Here is a 19,868-nt window from a genome sequence, read left to right as displayed (position 1 = left end):
GACTGTTACGATCCCCTATACTTGTGGGTCATCATGCACCAACAACTTATTCTAAGCAATGGTTCACCTATGTCTACCAACAACTTATGCTAATCAAAACAAGCAACTTGTGTGATAGCAAGATATATATAACTTCAAGCACGATGGCTATCACAAGGTGTTGTGGGTATACTTTATGGGTATATCAACGGCATGGCCTAGATCCGGCAAGCCCGGGTGGCCCACGGATGGTGATGTGGCATGTGGCCCATCGAGGCGGCCCGATTGCTCGTAGATCCTGAAGGATGAAGTCCAGCCCGAGGAACGAGGAAGCCGGATCCCAACCGACCTACGAAGGAGGCCGGATCCGTGGAGGCCCATGAAGTATCCGGATCCAGAACGGTCCTGATGGAAGGCGGATCCTTGACGTACACGGCAAGATATTGTATCGTAGTTAGGCAACTTGTATTCCGGCTAGGACTCTCCATGTAAACCCTAGATCCGTGCGCCTTTATAAGCCGGATCCCGGGAGCCCTAGAGGCACAACCACAACTCATTGTAACAACGCGAAAGCGCCCAGATAATTCCAGACAAGCAGCGGTAGGCCCTGTCATCGTGCAGGTGTTCCGAAGCTAGGTAAATCGCGTACCACCGTCCCGTGTGCACTCCGCCCTATGGCCCCTACTTCTTCTCCCTCTCGTGAGGATCCCTCCTCCGGGATACCGTCGAATAGGCAACGACAGTTGGCGCCCACCGTGGGGCTAGCGGCGTCTGGAGGCCGGAACCGGGAGGGTTCCACCATGGGAAGCTTCGACGACACCATCGCTGTGGGGCGCGTCCTTTACGCCGGAAACCTTCCGATCGTCCCTCCGGACGAGTGCTGGATTCCGGCTAAGACCAACCCCGTCAAGCTCTCCATCGTCCCAGTTAGCGGCATACACATCTTCATTGACGAAACCGTCGATTCCGACGGAAACGCCCTGGTAAGTAACGCTGGCGCGACCGCCGCTGAGCAGGACGCAGTCGCGAAGATCCGATCTGAGATGCTGGAACTTCCTAAGGAAGATTCCGCCTTAGATCTGAAAAAATCAAAGCCCACCCAATCCGCCCCTGAGCAGGAAATAAAGGTGGAAGACCAATGCAGATCCGCCTGGGTTTCCCAGGTGTTAGAGAATCAAAGGTGTCACTTTGTGCACTTCTTAGCCCATACCGCAGGAGCCGCCCCTCAAGAAGCCGGAGCCGGTCCCATGCAGGTTGAGGCACCGGAAAACAGCGCTGCTCCGGATCAGCAGGAGGCTGTCGGAGAAAGCAACGCTCCGGGTGAAGAATCAATCCTGGGCAACCTAAGCCCAATCTCCGGAGATACTTCCTCCATGGATACTGAAGAATTCGATCGCAAGCTGAAGGAATTCGGAGGCGGTGATCACCCTGAAGTTGAATCCGCCCAACCTAAGCAGGTTCTCGCAACCTTGGCGGCGCTGGAGCAACGGGAATCAGAGGATGAAAATACCCACTCCGACCCACAGCCATCCCATGCAGGATCTCCGCTCTCACGGGAACGTCCGCATAAGGAAGTCCTGTCCCCAGAAGAACTGGTTGAGCAGGCAGGCATGGAGGCAATTGCACACTCGGATGTCCTCAACAAGCCCATAACTCCCGAAGACGCAGCAAATGCGGAAGCCCTAGAAGCCAAAAGGCAGGAGATGCTGGCCACAGCCAAAAAGTTTGCCACCACCGCAACAACAATGCTTGAAGAGAGGAAGGAGGCCGTGAACTCCGTAGACAATTTTCTCCAACGAGAACATCAGGTGGACGAGTCACTGGCGAAGGTCAAGCAACTTCGGAAGCATTGGGAGGACAAGATCACTGAGGCTCAGCAGGAGGCTGATAGGATCAGGCGAGAAGCTGTAGCTCCCCGCAAGATCACCTTCGCAACTCCGACTGAGCAACAGCCGTTCGCCACTCCAAAAGATAATATGAAGAAGGCTGCGGAGATCTTGAAGAAAAAGACCGAGGAAATTGACATCGACTACGTCCGTACGCTCGTTGCTTCAGCAATGAAGCAGCAGAGCAAGGCAGATACTTCGCGCATGTTGGAATCTGTAACATCCCAAATTTCAAAGAAAGGAAGAAGAAGAATTTCAAAGATCCAAAATTTAGAACCAACAAAAACTTTTATTTGCATATAGTGCTATGCATAGGACTTGTGCATTTTTGTCTGATATGCCATGATGAGTGCTTATGTGTTTATGTACTAAACCCTAAAAACCTAAATGGATCAAGAGAAGATCACAAATCAAATCAAATAAAAAGAAAAGAAATCAAATAAGAAAAAAACCTAAAACCCTCACATATGGCTTATGCCATTTTTGGAAATCTTTACCCTAGACCATTTTGACTTTCACCATTAGTTGTAATATGTAACTAAACACTTATTACAACTTTTGAAATCAAAGAAACTCAAATCAAATCAAATTTACACTCAATTTGTGATCACATAGAATAATGGTCAATCCTGCCATTTACAATCTGGTCACTACTTTGAGCCCCTGGATTTCAAGTTTTTCAAACCAAACAAATCCAATTCTTTGCACCACATCCAAGTACACATCAAGGTGAACAACTTTGGTAAAGACCACCATATCAAATTCATCTTGGATAAAAAACTATGCTCATGCAAAGTTGAGACTTTTTAACAATTTCAACAATCTCACACTTTGCAAATTTGGCAATTCTTTTATTTTTGAAGTTCCACCACCACCTTTGAGTGCCTCTGGTCATTTGCAACCAAACACACCACCCATTTTCAAATTTTGGAACCACATTGCATAGATCAAATTTGGCACAAATTTGAATTTGCAATTATGATCAAATCCTAACACTATTCTAAATAGTGTTTGCCTAACCCTAACTCCACCACTTGACCTCTACCCTGTCCACTGGTCCCCTCTCTCTCTCACACCAGCATAGAAACCCTAGGAGAAGGGCCTAGCATGGCATGGACATGGCCATGCCGGCCATGTTCCACATGGACACCACCCCTCTCTCCTTTCCTTCCCCAACCCTGGCCACCGTGCCATTGAGCTCCACCTCACTCCCCTACACCTGCCTACGCCAACAATTGTCGAGGAGGAGGCCGACAGTCGCCGGACCAGCTCGCGCCCCGGACGGCCAGGACATGCCGACGCCGTCGCACGCGCACGCCACAGACACGCCCTGGCCACCTGTCGCCTCGCCACCTCGCGCAGCCCCTGGACCCCCTCTCTGCAGGTTGAGCACCACCGCGCCACCACGAAGCTGCCAGACAACCTCGCGACCACGACCCGTGCCCGCCGCCGCCGGAGATGGTGACGAAATCCCGCTGTTGCCGCGCCAGACCTCGCAGCACCCCGACCAAGTTAGGCACCGCCTAAGCTACCTGTCGCCACCCAGAGGACCGCCATGACGCACTGAACACCGCCGCGCCCTCGCCTAGCTCGATAGATCGCCGGAGAAGCCGCGCACATGTCGAGTTTGCTGTAGCACCCATGGCCACTTCCGCGCCTATAAAAGGAAGCCCCCGTTCGTTGATCTCTGCACACCAGCACCCTCACCTCTTCTCCCTCGATCGCCTGAGCTACTCCACTGTCTCGATTAGCCACCGCCACCGCTCAATTTCTACCTCACTGCCGTGCGCCGCCGCGGAAGCTCACCGCCATTTGGAGCCGCCCCAGGATAAGCCGCTGGTACCAGGAGCCTCGCCGTCGTCTACCGCTTCGTCGAGCATACTGCCCACCATCGCTGGAGCCACGGTGAGCTCTCCGACCCCCTAGCGTCGCCGCGCCAGTGAGAGCTTCTCGCCGGCGACGACGACGACCCAGAGCCGTTAGAGCGCCATCTAATCCAACGCTCCACACGCCCCGTACCGATTCGGGTTAGATGAGCCGCTGACAGGCAGGCCCCACCGTCAGACAGCCCACGCGTGCGTGGACGCGTGGTGGGCTAGGCTGGGTCTGTTTAAATGATTTTGGCCCGTTAGTTTTCCCGCCGGCCCGTTTCAGTTCAAATTCGAATTTCCAGATTAATTCAAAATCAATACTGACCCTGTTTTCAAAATTCAATAGATTCAAATTTGCTTAACCAAATTTGATGAATTTTATATTGTTGGAAAGCTAAGATAAATATCTACACAACCGCACTGGTCTCACTGTGAGTTTCTTTGTAGAAATAATGTGACAAAAAGAATAAGCAGGGACTTTTGCACATTCAAATAATTATTAAAAATCAACCAAAAATAATATTAAGTTGATTTCAACTCTCATAGCTCACATTTCACTTACACTAATTATTTCTGCAAAAATATGGTGTGGTTACTTTGAGTGATCATGTCCTAGTTTAAATAAAGGACTATATGGCTATTTTAGTCAAATGATATTGTCCAAAACTATTATGTAAATCATATGAAGTGTTTTGCTTCATTTAAATCTTGTCCCAAGTACTTTCATATGAAGTTGTGACCCTGGTCTAAATACTCTCACATGAAATTACTTGGTGATATTAAATCATGATTGGTATTGTCAAATGGTATGAGATATTCTACCTCATTTAAATCATTTTCCCAAATGATGATGATGAATGGTTGACTTAGGTCAACATGATTTCATGCATGATTGTTTGAGGAAATTAAATCTTAAGAAGATTCAATGAGAGGAAATTATTTCCTAAAAGAACTAAATGGAAACTATCATTTACATATGTAATGAGAGGAAATTATTTTTCTTAAAGCAAGAAAACCAAATGCAACTAATATGTTATGTGTGCCATGATAATAGAATAGTTTGTGTGAAGCCATGGTATGCTTAGTATAGCTCTTGAACCTTGTTGGGTGATTGTATCTCGTATTCGTTTTTAGATGCTAGTACCGGAGAATACCAAGAGGAGGAAGGCTTCTACCAAGAAGACGAGGAAGAGAACTTTGATCACTACCCCCACCAAGGCAAGCTAATATTCTTGCAAGTGCAAAGCCCTTTGGGGCAAGGCACCATTAGTCTTACCTTACTTACCATGATCCCATCCCAAGTTTTTACGTTACAAGTTTTTACTTGATTTATGAAGAAGTTACTTTTATAGTTAACTTTGGTCTAAGTTTAGAGTGTTATTAAAGTAGCAAAGTTAGTCTCAAAGATGGCCAAGCAAGATAGCACCCCTCATGATTAGTGCTAGTGCTAATACCTAAAATTGACTACTCTAGATGGGAACATGTGGCTTGAAATGAATTTGAAAACTTTAGAATGATGAGTCATTCTATTGAAAGATCTTTGAAGGTGAATATGACTTGAATGATATGGTGAATTTTGACTAAAACTGATACTACCTCCGATTCAAGGAATAAGGCGTCCTCGATTTACGTGTTTTTCGTTTGACTAAGAAATACTTTAAATATATAAAGATTGTTTGTATGAAATTAACATCATTAGAAAGTGTTTTTCAATACGAATCCAACGATACTAATTACATATAATATAACCAAGATTTTTTTGCTCAATTTGTATGGTCAAAGTTCGCCTTGAAATACGTGTGCGCCTTATTCCTTGGGATGGAGGTAGTATTGGTTTGGATGCGATACCTTTCCAATTTCTGAGTACCCCCACAATACCTGCTTATGGGTAGGGCTTAACTGGAAGTTTATACATCTTAGTATGGGTTCCCTCTGAACAAGCATCATAGGGGTTATGCCGAGGCTGCCTCCGTTGTATGAGAAATGATGTGAATTGAGGTGAATTGTACGGCCAAGCCCTGTGCAGTTCCCAGGTTGACAGTTGGTCTTCACTGGGAGGCCAAGCTCATGGGGAGAGGTGCCTATACTAGGGTTTGTAAGTGAAAGGTTATGGTTGATGATCCGCGTACTGAGTTACGATGATTCGGGGTTATCCTCGACGGATGAAATCAAATGTTGTGGCACAAGTGTGCAACCTCTGCAGAGTGTAAACCTATTCGAATAGTCGTGTCCACGGTTATGGATGGTTGGAAAGGCCATACAATTTCCGGTGTCAGATTCTTGAAAATGTGGATGAAGTGAATGGTGAATTGAATTGAACTGAATGGAATCACAACTGAGTTGTGGGAATGACACTAATGTTCCCACTTGAGTTAGTTAGCACATGAAAGAGTCTTTATCAAATACTTGTGAACTAAAATTGGTTTTATGCAAAAGAAACTAGATCTTAGCACCCCCTTACTAGAAATGTTAGTACTTACATTAGTATTAGTTTGCGAGTACTTAAAGTACTCACGGCTGTGTCCCTGGCTATTCAAATGGCCAGAACTACCAAGGTGATGACCAGCAGGACGCCTACGACAACTAGGAGTCTTCCGACGTCAAGCGTTGGCCTGTGGACTAGAGAGTCCCTTTTATTTACGCTTCCGCTATGAACTTTGTGTTCGTTGATCAATAGATCAACTATTTGTGTAATATGGATCATGTGATCTGAATTTGTAAGACAAGTATGGTTTGTAATGAATGATGACTATGATACTCGACTGTTATGTCTCGCAACAACAATATTCCTGGGATTGCGATGAATGACATAATAGGCATGTGGACTTAAAAATCCGGGTGTTGACAGAATCCAACCCGGATCATTGCATCTCTACCGCGCAGAAGGACGCCTACGACAATCGCCATCGCGATGATGAATCGTGAACCGGATCCTCGGAACACAGAAGGAAAACCAGAGAACACCCAAATCCAATCCCTGTACCATCAAAGACGCATCCGTCAGATCCGAAAAAGGGAAAGGATGCAATGTACTCTGGTAGGGACAAGTACCTTAACCCCTCACCTCCGCCCAAGGGGTATCCGCGTCCTCCACTCCCTCGCCGCCGTAGTCCAGCCGGAAACATCAGACCCCATGGGCCTGATGGAATCAATATCCGCGACAACGTGCCTCCTCCGATAAATGAGAACAGGGAGCGTATGCCAGAACCTCGCCGAAGCTGGAACACTGCTCGTCAGCCTGAGCCTAGGAGGAGTCGGAACGAGGAGCGTGACCCGGAACCTCGTAGAAGCCGGAACGACGAAGGCAGCCAGCACCATGGTGAAGGCAGCCATCGAAGCCGGAGTCAGCATCGCGAAGGGCGGGGCGAATCAGAAGGCGGAAGCAAAAGGTCGCATCGGCCACCTCGCAGGTCTCCCTCACCACCACCTAGTGGTGGAGGCGGAGGCGGCGGTCGGAGATCTCGCTCTTGATCAAAATCCCCCCGCAACGGCTCGCGTGACGCGCGGGAACGTCTCAATGAATACAAAACCGAATACATCGGCCCAAAGTGCTTTGGCAGGATGATTCGAGAGGAACCAAAGCCAAGGATGAACCTCAAGCTACCCGGAAACCTGAAGAACTATGATGGCACGGAAAGGCCGGATACCTGGATCGAAGATTACTACATTGCAGTGAGCTTCACCGGAGGAACCCCCAACATTGCTTGCCGCATGCTTCAGTTGTACCTTGTAGGTCGAGCCCGGATCTGGCTCAGCGACCTCGAGAAGAACTCCATCTTTTGCTGGTTCGACCTGAAGACCGCCTTCGAAAAGCACTTCAGGGGTACCTACAAGAGACCTGCCACGACAAGTGACTTGCAGGCATGTATCCAGAAGAAGGGAGAAACATCGAGAAACTTCCTCACAAGATGGCTGGCAACCAGGAATGAGTGCAAAAATGTAGATAATCGCACAACCATGCACGCCTTCATCGGTGGATTGCAGAGAGGAGGACTGCTGCGGCACAATCTTACTTGCTTGGTCAACGCAAATAAACTGACTTTGGACGACATGATCACCATTGCCAGCGATCACACTGCCGCCTGATACGTCCAAAACGTATCTACTTTCCCGAACACTTTTGCTATTGTTTTGCCTCTAATTTGTGTATTTTGGATGCAACTAACACGGACTAACGCTGTTTTCAGCAGAACTGTTATGGTGTCTCGTTTTTGTGCAGAAATCCAACTTTCAGGGAAAATCCTCGGAATTTATGCAGAAGGTCCTATTTTCCCGAATATTGGCGGAGCCGTAAGGGCGAGCCAGGTGGGGGCCCGAGGGCCCCACACACTAGGCCGGCGCGGCCCGGGAGGGGCCCGCGTGGCCCTAGTGTGTGGCGGCCTCGGTCGGCCCCCGACGCCCTCCTTCGTACTACTTATTGCCTTCGACCTAAAACGCACGGGAGGAAGTCGAAGTCGCCGAAACCCTCCGGAACGCCGCCACATCGCGAAACTCCGTCTCGGGAGCCAGAAGTCTCCGTTCTGGCACTCGCCGGGACGGGGAATTGGAGGAGATCATCGCCACCATCACCACCGACGCCTCTCCATCGACCAGCCATGTTTCCCCCATCCATGTGTGAGTAATTCCCCCGCTGTAGGCTGAAGGGGATGGTAGGGATTGGATGAGATTGGTCATGTAATAGTATAAGATTGTTAGGGCATAGTGCCTAGTGTCCGTAATTGGTACTTTGATGATATTGTTGCAACTTGTTATGCTTAATGCTTGTCACTAGGGCCCGAGTGCCATGATCTCAGATCTGAACATGTTATTATTTCATCATGATATTCATTGTTTATGGTCTTACTCGCAAGTTGTATACACATGTCGTTGTCCGGAACCAATGGCCCCGAAGTGACGGAAATCGGGACAACCGGAGGGGATGGTAGTGATGTGAGGATCACATGTGTTCACGGAGTGTTAATGCTTTGCTCCGGTACTCTATTAAAAGGAGTACCTTAATATCCGATAGATTCCCTTGAGGCCCGGCTGCCACCGGCTGGTAGGACAAAAGATGTTGTGCAAGTTTCTCATTGCGAGCACGTACGACTATAATTGGAACACATGCCTATTGATTGCTTTGTACTTGGACACCGTTTTATTATTATCCGCAAATGCCCTGCTTGATTGTTACATGAGTTTCTCTCATCCATGCAACGCCCGTTATCCGTCCCCGTGCCTACGGTATTTTAATCATGCTTGTTTACTATAATCACTACTGCTGTCTCTCGTTACTCGCTGCTGTTATTTCACTACTGCTATCGCTATAAAACTGTTACTATCGATAAACTCTTGCGAGCAAGTCTGTTTCCAGTGTGCAGCTGAATTGACAACTCCGACTGTTAAGGCTTTCAAGTATTCTTTGTCTCCCCTTGTGTCGAATCAATAAATTGGGTTTTACTACCCACGAAGACTGCTGCGATCCCCTATACTTGTGGGTTATCAAGACTGTTTTCTGGCGCCGTTGCCGGGGATCGAAGATTTATTTGGAAGTTCACTTGGATTGATATTGTTCGCTACAAATTCTCCATCATGGGTAAAACTCGCGATCCTAAAGTCGCCATATTACCATCCACTACAAGAAAAGGTACAACTCTGAGTACCTCTGCTACTCTTGATTCACCATCTGTGATAAGTCGACTTGTTTCACCGCCACAAGCTTCACTTGCTTGGTACTTCTGCTGAATCTGAAAACTCTCATAATATTGATAATGTTTCTCTCGTGCTTGATGATAGTGGTTCATTGGGATCCTTTCTAGATGCTACAATTGCTAGGTCTAGACAAATTGAAAATACTCGAAACTCCTAATGCTACTACACCTGTTAATTCACCCGAACTTGATCATTCTAGTGATGATCCTGATGAAGATTATGTGGAGCTTAATGATGATTTTATTAATAGATGCAATGCTACTGCTGATGCAAGTAAAATTAAAAAGTTTCTCACACAATATACTCGTTAGACATAAGTTATCTCCTGATCCTAAATTTGCCACATCTCCTATATGCATTAAGGATAAAGATTATGATTTTTCTCTTGATCTATCTCATATAGCTATTGTAGAGAAAGCACCCTTTTGTGGTACTGAAAAAGAAAGTGCTGTAGCACACATGATTGAACTTTCTTCTATGAGTAGCTTGTTTTCTGATGATGTCAAGATGCGTACTTATTTTGTCGCTAAAATTTTTCCTTTCTCATTAAAGGATGATGCTAAAACTTGGTATAATAATTTGCCTCCTGGTTCTATTAAAAGTCCAACTGATTTCCGTGATGTTTCCTTTCGAAAATACTTTCCTGCTAGTGCTCAACATGTTGCTTTACAGAAAATTTATAGATTTGACCAGGGAGATGAAGAGAAATTGCCTGAGGCTTGGGCATGATTTTGTTCTCTTATCAGAGCTCGACCTGGACATGATTTAGAAAAGAATGATCTACTTGATATATTTTATAGTGGACTAACCATTGAGTCTAGGGCATATTTGGATAGTTGTGCTAGTTGTGTTTTCAGGAAAAGACCTCCAGACGAAGCTGAAGAATTATTGGCTAAAATAGGCCGGAATCATGATGATTGGACTACGCCTGAACCAATTCCAACGCCAATATTGAAGAAGAGGGGTTTAATTAAATTGAATGATGAAGATATGAGGGAAGCCAAGAAGTCTCTCAAGGAGAAAGGTATTAAGTCTGAAGATGTGAAGAATCTACCTCCCATAGAAGATATATGTGAGATAATTCCCCCTTCATCCATGATTGAGGTAAACTCCCTTCGGCGCTTTACTAGGGAAGATATTCCGTATTCAAAACCTCCTGCGCAATGCTTAGATGAGTTTGATAATTATATTGTTAAGCAAGAAAATTTTAATATGAGAGTAGAGAATCATCTAATGGAAAATTCTCAAGCTATTAGCAATTTGCATGATATTGTGGAGAGAACCTCCAATGATGTTAAGATGCTTGTTAAACATTTTCAAATGGTTCAAACTTAAATTGATCAGCTTACTAAAGTGCAAAATGACTTATTAAAAAATAATTCTAAAGAGAAACATGCTTATGAAGTAACAACTAGAGGTGGTGTCTCTACCCAGGATCCTCTATATCCTGAAGGGCATCCCAAAAGAATTGAACAAGATTCTCAACGCATTGAACCTAGTGCTCCTTCTAAGAAAAAGAAGAAGAAACATAAAAATGTTGTAGAATCCTCTCGAACACTGTTAATGATCCTAATAGTATTTCTATTTCCGATGTTGAAACTGAAAGTGGTAATGAACATGATAATAATAATGGTAATGATAAGAATGATGTTTCTGATAACGAAGAAGTTGAAGATGAACCTGAAAAGCAAGATAAAAATAAAAAGTATACTAAAGAAGATTTTATTGCTAAGAAACATGGTAATGAAAGGGAACCTTGGGTGCAAAAGCAAATGCCTTTTCCTGCTAAGAAACTAAAATCAAAGGAAGAAGAACACTATAATAAATTTTGTGATTGGATGAAACCTTTATTCTTGCAAATCCCTTTGACTCGATGCTATTAAATTGCCTCCTTATTCAAAGTATATGAAAGATATTGTTACTACCAAAAGGAAAATCCCCAATGAGGAAATTTCCACTATGCTTGCTAATTACTCTTTCAATGGCAAAGTTCCAAAGAAGTTGGGCGACCCGGGTATACCTACTATTCCTTGTTCTATTAAGAATAAATATGTTAAAACTGCTCTATGTGACTTGGGAGCCGGTGTTAGTGTTATGCCTTTTTCTCTTTATAAGAGACTTTACTTAGATAAGTTGATACCTACTGATATATCTTTGCAAATGGCTGATAAATCTACTGCTATTCCTGTTGGTATATGTGAGGATGTTCCTGTTCAAGTTACTAATAACTGCTTGATATTAACTGATTTTGTTGTGTTGGAAATGCCTGTAGATGATAATATGTCTATTATTCTTGGGAGACCTTTTCTTAACACCGCAGGGGCTGTTATTGATTGCAATAAAGGAAGGTTACTTTCAATGTTGATGATAGGGAGCACACCGTCTATTTCCCCAAGAGGATTGATAAAGTATGTGGAGTTAATACTATTTCTAATGCGAGAACTATCAAAGTTGGAACTATCGATTGTCCTATATATGAGCCTAAAGAAGGATAATAAATCTTATGATTGGATCCATATCAATACAATTCAAGGTAACATGATTGATTTGAGGTTTATTTCTTCTTATGCTATGTAAAATTTATTTGGTGGCAAGACTTGATCAACCTTGTTAACAAATACTTTTTATATGCATAGAGGAGGTAAACAACATCTCTTTCTTCCTCCACTTGTTCTACTTGCTCTAGCACTTTTGTTTTGCAAAGTTCTTTAGTTAATTAGAGATTTCAAAAATTTTCCTGGCCAGTAATAATAAACTTAATACCCAGAAATGTGCATTTTTCAAAATTTTCAAAAATTCACAAAAATTATACCGTTGGTCCTATTTTTCGAAAATGCACCTGGGAGCACACAGGGATGACCAGTGGGGCACCCCGAGGTGGCACCCCACAGGCCGGCGCGGCCAGCAAGGGGGGCGCGCCACCCTGGTGTGTGGGTCCCCCTTTGCCCAACTTCATCATCTCTTCCTCCCACTCTCTTCTCTCTCCCGAAAAAAACTCACACCAGGTTCCTCTCACTCGCATTTTTGCTCAAGAACTCCAGATTTCTCGATCTCTTTGCTCAGCCCAGATTTCTGTCTGAGATTTGGCACATTTGCTCTTCGGTATGTGACTCCTCCGATTATCCAAGTAGAATTTTCTTTGGTGGAGTATATCTTGAATATTTTGCTGCTGTAGGTAACATGTTTAGTGAGCTTGCATGCTTGTTCTAAGTGGTAGAAACTAGTTTTGATGCATGATTAGTACTCTAGCAAGTTCCTATGGTAGTTTCCCTCAATTATATGTCACCAAATCAAATTTTATATTGTTTGTTGAAAAATTTCAGAAAAGGAAGATGGATAATTGTAACTTTGGAGAAGTGTTTGAAAGAGAGACAACAAGCACGGGGAGGCCCTCTAGGTCATCCACCCGATTCAGGCCATCCTATAATGAGGACCTCATCGCACCAAGCTTCGCACCCGAAGAGGACAATGGAGTCCCTAATGCTGCATCCTTCCCATGTTATGACTTTTTGAGTAATGCAGGGTTGTTGGATGATTTCTTGACCCTCGTCGGTAAGGCAGGTTTAACCACCTATGTGGGAGATGAGAGTGAGCAATACTATACGCTCACTAAAATCTTTGTGGAGAGCTTCAAATTCAACAATAAGCACTTTCGCCCGACCGTAGAATTTAAGATCTATGGTAAACCTATTACTATGAAGTTGGAAATTTTTTGTGCTGCATTGGGTATTGCCCCTGTAGGTACAGCAAGGAAGATCGAGGACAACCCCAAGGAATTGCTGGAGCTCTATCGAGGGATCACCAATGATGATTGTCGCACCATTCAGCGTGGCAAGATAAGAAACATTCAACTCCCCGCCATTAAGTATTTTGCTTATTACATTGGTACTAGCATTCTTGGTATGGAGAACACTAGTAACATATCTAGCTATCACCTTGGTTTCTTAATTGCTGCACTCACTGGGAACACGCCTTATCATCTTGGTGCTCTTGTTGCTCGCCGCTTGTCTAACAAGGGGCCCATATTTGGAGGAATTATTGCATCGCGCATTTTAGCATATTTAGAGCCTCCTCTTGACCCTAATGATGTAAAAATAACTCCTATGAGGCTCGATATTGCTGCTATGAAGATTCATCAATTTGTTACAACTGACTCTAGCTTAGATAATATTGTCTATAGAATTTTATTTGCTGGCGGGGAAGAGAGGGAAGTCCTTTTGCCGCAGCCAGATTTGTTCAGTATTGACAGGAAACCGTGGTCGCGCTCTAAGGAGGAGGTGGATGAGCAATTGAAGATACAAGGCTTCCACCAGCAGCATGACTTCGAGGACGCCGAGCCCTCCTACGACTACACCGTCACGTATCCGGGTGCTTCTTCCAGCACATACCCGGAATATGATCCATCTTCGTCGTACTACGGAGGTGCTACTTCATGGGCACCATGGGATTGATCTCCACTTAGGCCAAAAGCCTAAGCTTGGGGGGAGGTATACCGGCATCACTCATTCTTTGCATATTATGGTTGCTGGATACTTGTACATAATTGTTTAGTTTCTTTGAGTGGTTTTCCAATGAGAGGGAGATGATATTTGGGGAAGTGCTGCCTGAAAACAGATTCTGGACTGTTACTTAAAAAATTCGTGCGCACAGCCAGAACGTTATTTTGAGCTGCCAATTTTTGTGCATGTTCCCCAGGTTGTTATCTAACTTTCATTAGTTGAACACTTTTCGATCTGAGCAGCTTAAGAATTTCTTTAAAATCGATTACTGTATCGTCTGTCAAGTTTTGGCAGATTTCTGCCATCTTGCTTTTCTCGTGTTTCTTTTAGTTTTCATTTTCTTATTCTTACTTTGTTTATTTCCTAAAACACAAAAATACCAAAAATATTTCTGTTGTTTCTCTTCACCACTTGTTTATTTTAGTTTCTTGCTTTTATCTTGCTTTATTTGCTATCGTTGGTTTGCTATAAGAAAATCCAAAAAGATTTTGCTTTGTTCGCTTGCTTCTTTTTATTCTTGTTCTCAAATTCGAAAACACCAAAAATATTTGCTGTTCTTCTTTGGTTTTGTAAAGTTCTTTATGAGTTCAATGGTCTTCGGTGGCTGGAGCGTGGTTTTCATTCCATATTATTCAAGCTACACAAGTGAAAAGGCAATAATGACGATATACGACGATCTGATTATGGTGAGAGGCTGGTATGAACTCTATTTGTTTTCATTTTTGCACATATACTCATCCATGTGAGCATGCTTAGTTGGTTCATGTGAGGTATATGTCATTTAAGAAAGTCTAGTAGTTCATGATCTCTCATGATTAGCTCCAATTCATTAATATGAGTAGCATGTCATGAATATTTGCTTGCATTGCTTTATTCATAGATAGGTATGACATTGTGGTATCCTCCTCTGAATAATTTTCTTGAATCAACTTGGCACATGCTCGCGCATGCATATGACTGAACAAAATGTCAATTAAGCCTCGATGATTTACTTTACCTCAGAGTTCTTGTATCACTTTTATGCCTCCGGTAATTTATTTTTGTCGCAAGCATGATTATGACAGTTACTGCTCTCTTGATTGTCGCTTCCCAGTCTATTGCTAGCCTTCACTTGTACTCAGCGGGAACGCTGCTCGTGCTTCCAAACACATGAAAACCAAGTTATTCTAGAGTGTCCACCATAAATACCTATGCATGGCATTTCAAACCATTCCAAGTAAATTCTCATGCGCTACCTTTAAACCTTCAAAATGCTTCTCAATTTGTGTTAATGTTTCATAGCTCATGAGGAAGTATGTGGTGTTTAACTTTCAACCTTGTCATTTACTCTTGACAGACTTTCATATGGACTAGTGGCACATCCGCTTATCCAATAATTTTGCAAAAAGAGCTGGCAATGGGGTTCCCAGCCCCGATTAATCAAACTTTACTAATAATTCTCTTCACATGTTTTGCCCTGATTCATCAGTAAGCAACTTAAATTGCAAATAGACACTCCTCCATGGTATGTGATTGATGGAAGGCACCCTAGGATTCGGTTAGCCATGGCTTGTGTAAGCAAAGGTTGGGGGGAGTGTCACCCATAATAAAACTAAAATACGTGTGTAAACAAAAGAGAAGAGGGATGATCTACCTTCGCTGGTAGAGATAACGTCTTTCATGGGAGCCGCTCTTGAAAGTCCGGTTGGCGAGGTAGTTGGTGTACCCATTACCATTCGTTGACAACAACAAACACCTCTCAAAACAATTTTACTCCTGTTTTTAAAATGAAAAGCTCTAGCGCATGTTAATCCCTGCTTCCCTCTGCGAAGGGTCAATCTTTTACTTTTACATTGAGTCTCCATCCTTTCTTTGAGCACTTTCTTGAGAGCACAACTGTCATTCTTAGTATAATATGCTTGTCCCAAAATGTGATTAATTGTGGTATAACTTTGATGCTTTTATCTTTGATAACCTCTACTTCCAGTCTTCTCATGAACCTCAAAGGGGCCCAAGCATTTATGTTTTGTTGTACAATTATGGGCAAGCGAGATACCACTTTATCATATCATTCTATGAACATTGCAATCCCGCTGATAGACATGATTCATGATGCTCATTATTAATTTGTTGGTACCTTTTCCATGATTGACATAGCTATTAGATGATTTTATTTGCATGTATCTTATTATGAACTGCTTAAGTACTTGCCATATCATGAGAATATTTACATCATATGAGCAAATGTGTTCGTGAAAGTTCTTTTATCGCTTAGTTGTCAACTAAATTGCTTGAGGACAAGCAATAAGCTAAGCTTGAGGGGAGTTGATATGTCCAAAACGTATCTACTTTCCCGAACACTTTTGCTATTGTTTTGCCTCTAATTTGTGTATTTTGGATGCAACTAACACGGACTAACGCTGTTTTTAGCAGAACTGTTCTGGTGTCTTGTTTTTGTGCGGAAATCCAACTTTCAGGAAAATCCTCGGAATTTATGCGAGAAGGTCCTATTTTCCCAGAATATTGGCGGAGCCGAAGGGCAAGCCGGTGGGGCCCGAGGGCCCCACACACTAGGCCGGCGCGGCCCAGGAGGGGCCCGCGCGGCCCTAGTGTGTGGCGGCCTCGGTCGGCCCCCGACGCCCTCCTTCGGACTACTTATTGCCTTTGACCTAAAAACGCACGGGAGGAAGTCGAAGTCGCCAGAAACCCTCCAGAACGCCGCCACATCGCGAAACTCCGTCTCGGGAGCCAGAAGTCTCCGTTCTGGCACTCCGCCGGACGGGGAATTGGAGGAGATCATCACCACCATCACCACCGACGCCTCTCCATCGACCAGCCATGTTCCCCCCATCCATGTGTGAGTAATTCCCCCGCTGTAGGCTGAAGGGGATGGTAGGGATTGGATGAGATTGGTCATGTAATAGTATAAGATTGTTAGGGCATAGTGCCTAGTGTCCGTAAATGGTACTTTGATGATATTGTTGCAACTTGTTATGCTTAATGCTTGTCACTAGGGCCCGAGTGCCATGCTCTCAGATCTGAACATGTTATTATTTCATCATGATATTCATTGTTTATGGTCTTACCTGCAAGTTGTATACACATGTCGCTGTCCGGAACCAATGGCCCCGAAGTGACGAAATCGGGACAACCGGAGGGGATGGTAGTGATGTGAGGATCACATGTGTTCACGGAGTGTTAATGCTTTGCTCCGGTACTCTATTAAAAGGAGTACCTTAATATCCGATGAGATTCCCTTGAGGCCCGGCCGCCACCGGCTGGTAGGACAAAAGATGTTGTGCAAGTTTCTCATTGCGAGCACGTACGACTATAATTGGAACACATGCCTATTGATTGCTTTGTACTTGGACACCGTTTTATTATTATCTCGCAAATGCCCCGCTTGATTGTTACATGAGTTTCTCTCATCCATGCAACGCCCGTTATCCGTCCCCGTGCCTACAATATTTTAATCATGCTGTTTACTATAATCACTACTCGCTGTCTCCGTTACTCGCTGCTGTTATTTCACTACCGCTACTCGCTATAAACTGTTACTATCGATAAACTCTTGCGAGCAAGTCTCGTTTCCAGGTGCAGCTGAATTGACAACTCCGCTGTTAAGGCTTTCAAGTATTCTTTGTCTCCCCTTGTGTCGAATCAATAAATTGGGTTTTACTACCCACGAAGACTGCTGCGATCCCCTATACTTGTGGGTTATCACCGCCGATGACGACGATGGCGGAGATCTCGCAGCTACAGCAATCCCCCTGCATCAGCAGAAGAAAAACCGTGATAACGGTAACAACAGCGGCACTAAGCGGAAGAATCCCCCTGATGACCAAAAGAGTGGCGGATCCGAGATGGTCGCCATGGCTTTCCAACGCGGAGGTCAAGGAGGCGGAAGAGGCCGCGGAGGCGGTGCCGGCAGGGGCCAGCAGCGTGGTGATGAAGTCACCACTGCCGGAACCCGCGCCCCCAAACCTACGAAGTGTACAGAGACTTGCCCTGCCTGGCCCATCTGGATCCGGCTACGGGGAAGTCCACTCACACTAACCGCAACTGCAAGTGGGTCAACGATCTTAAAAATGACCCGAAAGCAGGATACAAGCGAGCCCGGAAGCACCGCCCACGCGGCAAAGGAGGCAAGGGCAAGAACAAGGACAAAGAGGAAGACAGTTCTGAGGCGATGGATGAGGATGATGCTTCGCCGGATCCCAAGGAAGGATCCGCAGCTAAACCCAACCCCTTCGGCAAAAAGAGTGTAGGCGCGTACCACACCTTCCTCGGAACCCCAACAGTCCGCGCCAGCAAATCAGCTTTCCGGATCCTGAACGCCACAGTTCCGGCTGTGCCGCAGTATGTCAGGTGGTCGGAAATTCCGTGCACGTTTGATAGGCAGGATCATCCTACCATCATGCCCAAAGAGTGCTACGCCTTGGTTGTGAGTCCCCGCATCGACGGCTATGATTTCTCCAAGTGCCTTATGGATGGCGGAGCCAGCTTGAATATCATGTACCTGGAGACTCTAGAGCGGATGAACCTTACCAAGGAACAGCTCAAACATAGCACCACTGAATTTCATGGTGTGGTTTCGGGTAAAAAGGCGAATTTCCTCGGCAGCATCAGACTTCCCGTGGCCTTCGGCGATATTAATAATTTCCGCGAAGAAATGATCACGTTTGAGGTCGTGCCTTTCAAGAGCTCCTACCATGTCATCTTCGGCAGGCCCACCTACCACAAGTTTCACGCAAGAGCGTGCTACATCTACAACAAGCTCAAGATTCCGGGTCCTAATGGTATGATCACCGTATCCGGAGACTACAAGAAGGCTCACGAGTGCGAGCTAGGCGAAGCCGCCTTCGCAGAGTCTGTGATATCTGGAGAGGAGCTGCAAGGCTACAGAGCCGCGGTGGATCCGACAGAGGTGCATACCACCAAGAAGCAGATCTCCGAACAGAAAACCTCGTTCAAGGCCGCGATAGAGACCAAGAAGATCGACTTCAAGGAAGGAGATACCACTAAGCAGGTCTCGGTCGGAGCCAACATGGACCCCAAATAGGAAGACGCGCTCGTCGAGTTTCTCCGCGCTAACATGTACATCTTCGCATGGCAGCCTTCTAACATGTCCGGAGTACCTAGGGAACTCGCCGAGCACTACCTCAACATAAATCCAGGGGCTAAACCGATGAAGCAAGCTATGCGACGCTTTGGAGATAAGAAGCGCCGCGCCATAGGAATGGAATTAGCAAAGTTACTAGAGGCAGGTTTTGTAGTAGAAGTTATCCATACTGATTGGGTCGCAAATCCCGTCCTTGTACCCAAAAAGAATTCTGAAATACTAAGAATGTGCATCGATTACTCCGGCTTGAACAAGCATTGTCCGAAGGATCCGTTTCCCCTGCCGCACATTGACCAAGTCATTGATTCGACGGCAGGGGCGGAACTTCTGTGTTTTCTTGACGCATATTCCGGGTATCACCAGATCCGGATGAAGAAGTCCGACCAAAAGGCGACCTCGTTCATCACCCCTTTCGTCACTTACTGCTATGTTACCATGCCCTTTGGTTTGAAAAACGTAGGTGCCACTTACCAACGTACGATGCAGCGGTGCTTGAAGGACCAAATTGGTCGGAACGTACACGCTTACGTCGACGACATCGCGGTCATGACCCGGAAAGGATCCGACTTGATCAGCGACCTCACAGAAACCTTCGAGAATCTCCGACGGTACAAGATGATGTTGAATCCGCTGAAGTGCATCTTTGGCCTCCCAGCCGGAAAACTCCTTGGCTTCATCGTCTCTAACAGGGGCATTGAGGTTAACCCGGAGAAAATCAAGGCAATCTTGTGCATCAAAAGGCCAACTTGTCTCAAAGATGTGCAACGACTAACTGGTTGCGTTGCAGCAATCAGTAGGTTTGTTAGCCGTCTTGGCGAGAAGGCGCCACCTCTGTACAAGCTGC

Source organism: Lolium rigidum, chromosome 7, assembly GCF_022539505.1.
Source record: "Lolium rigidum isolate FL_2022 chromosome 7, APGP_CSIRO_Lrig_0.1, whole genome shotgun sequence".
NCBI lineage: Eukaryota > Viridiplantae > Streptophyta > Magnoliopsida > Poales > Poaceae > Lolium > Lolium rigidum.
Note: the sequence above shows the minus strand (reverse complement) of the source record.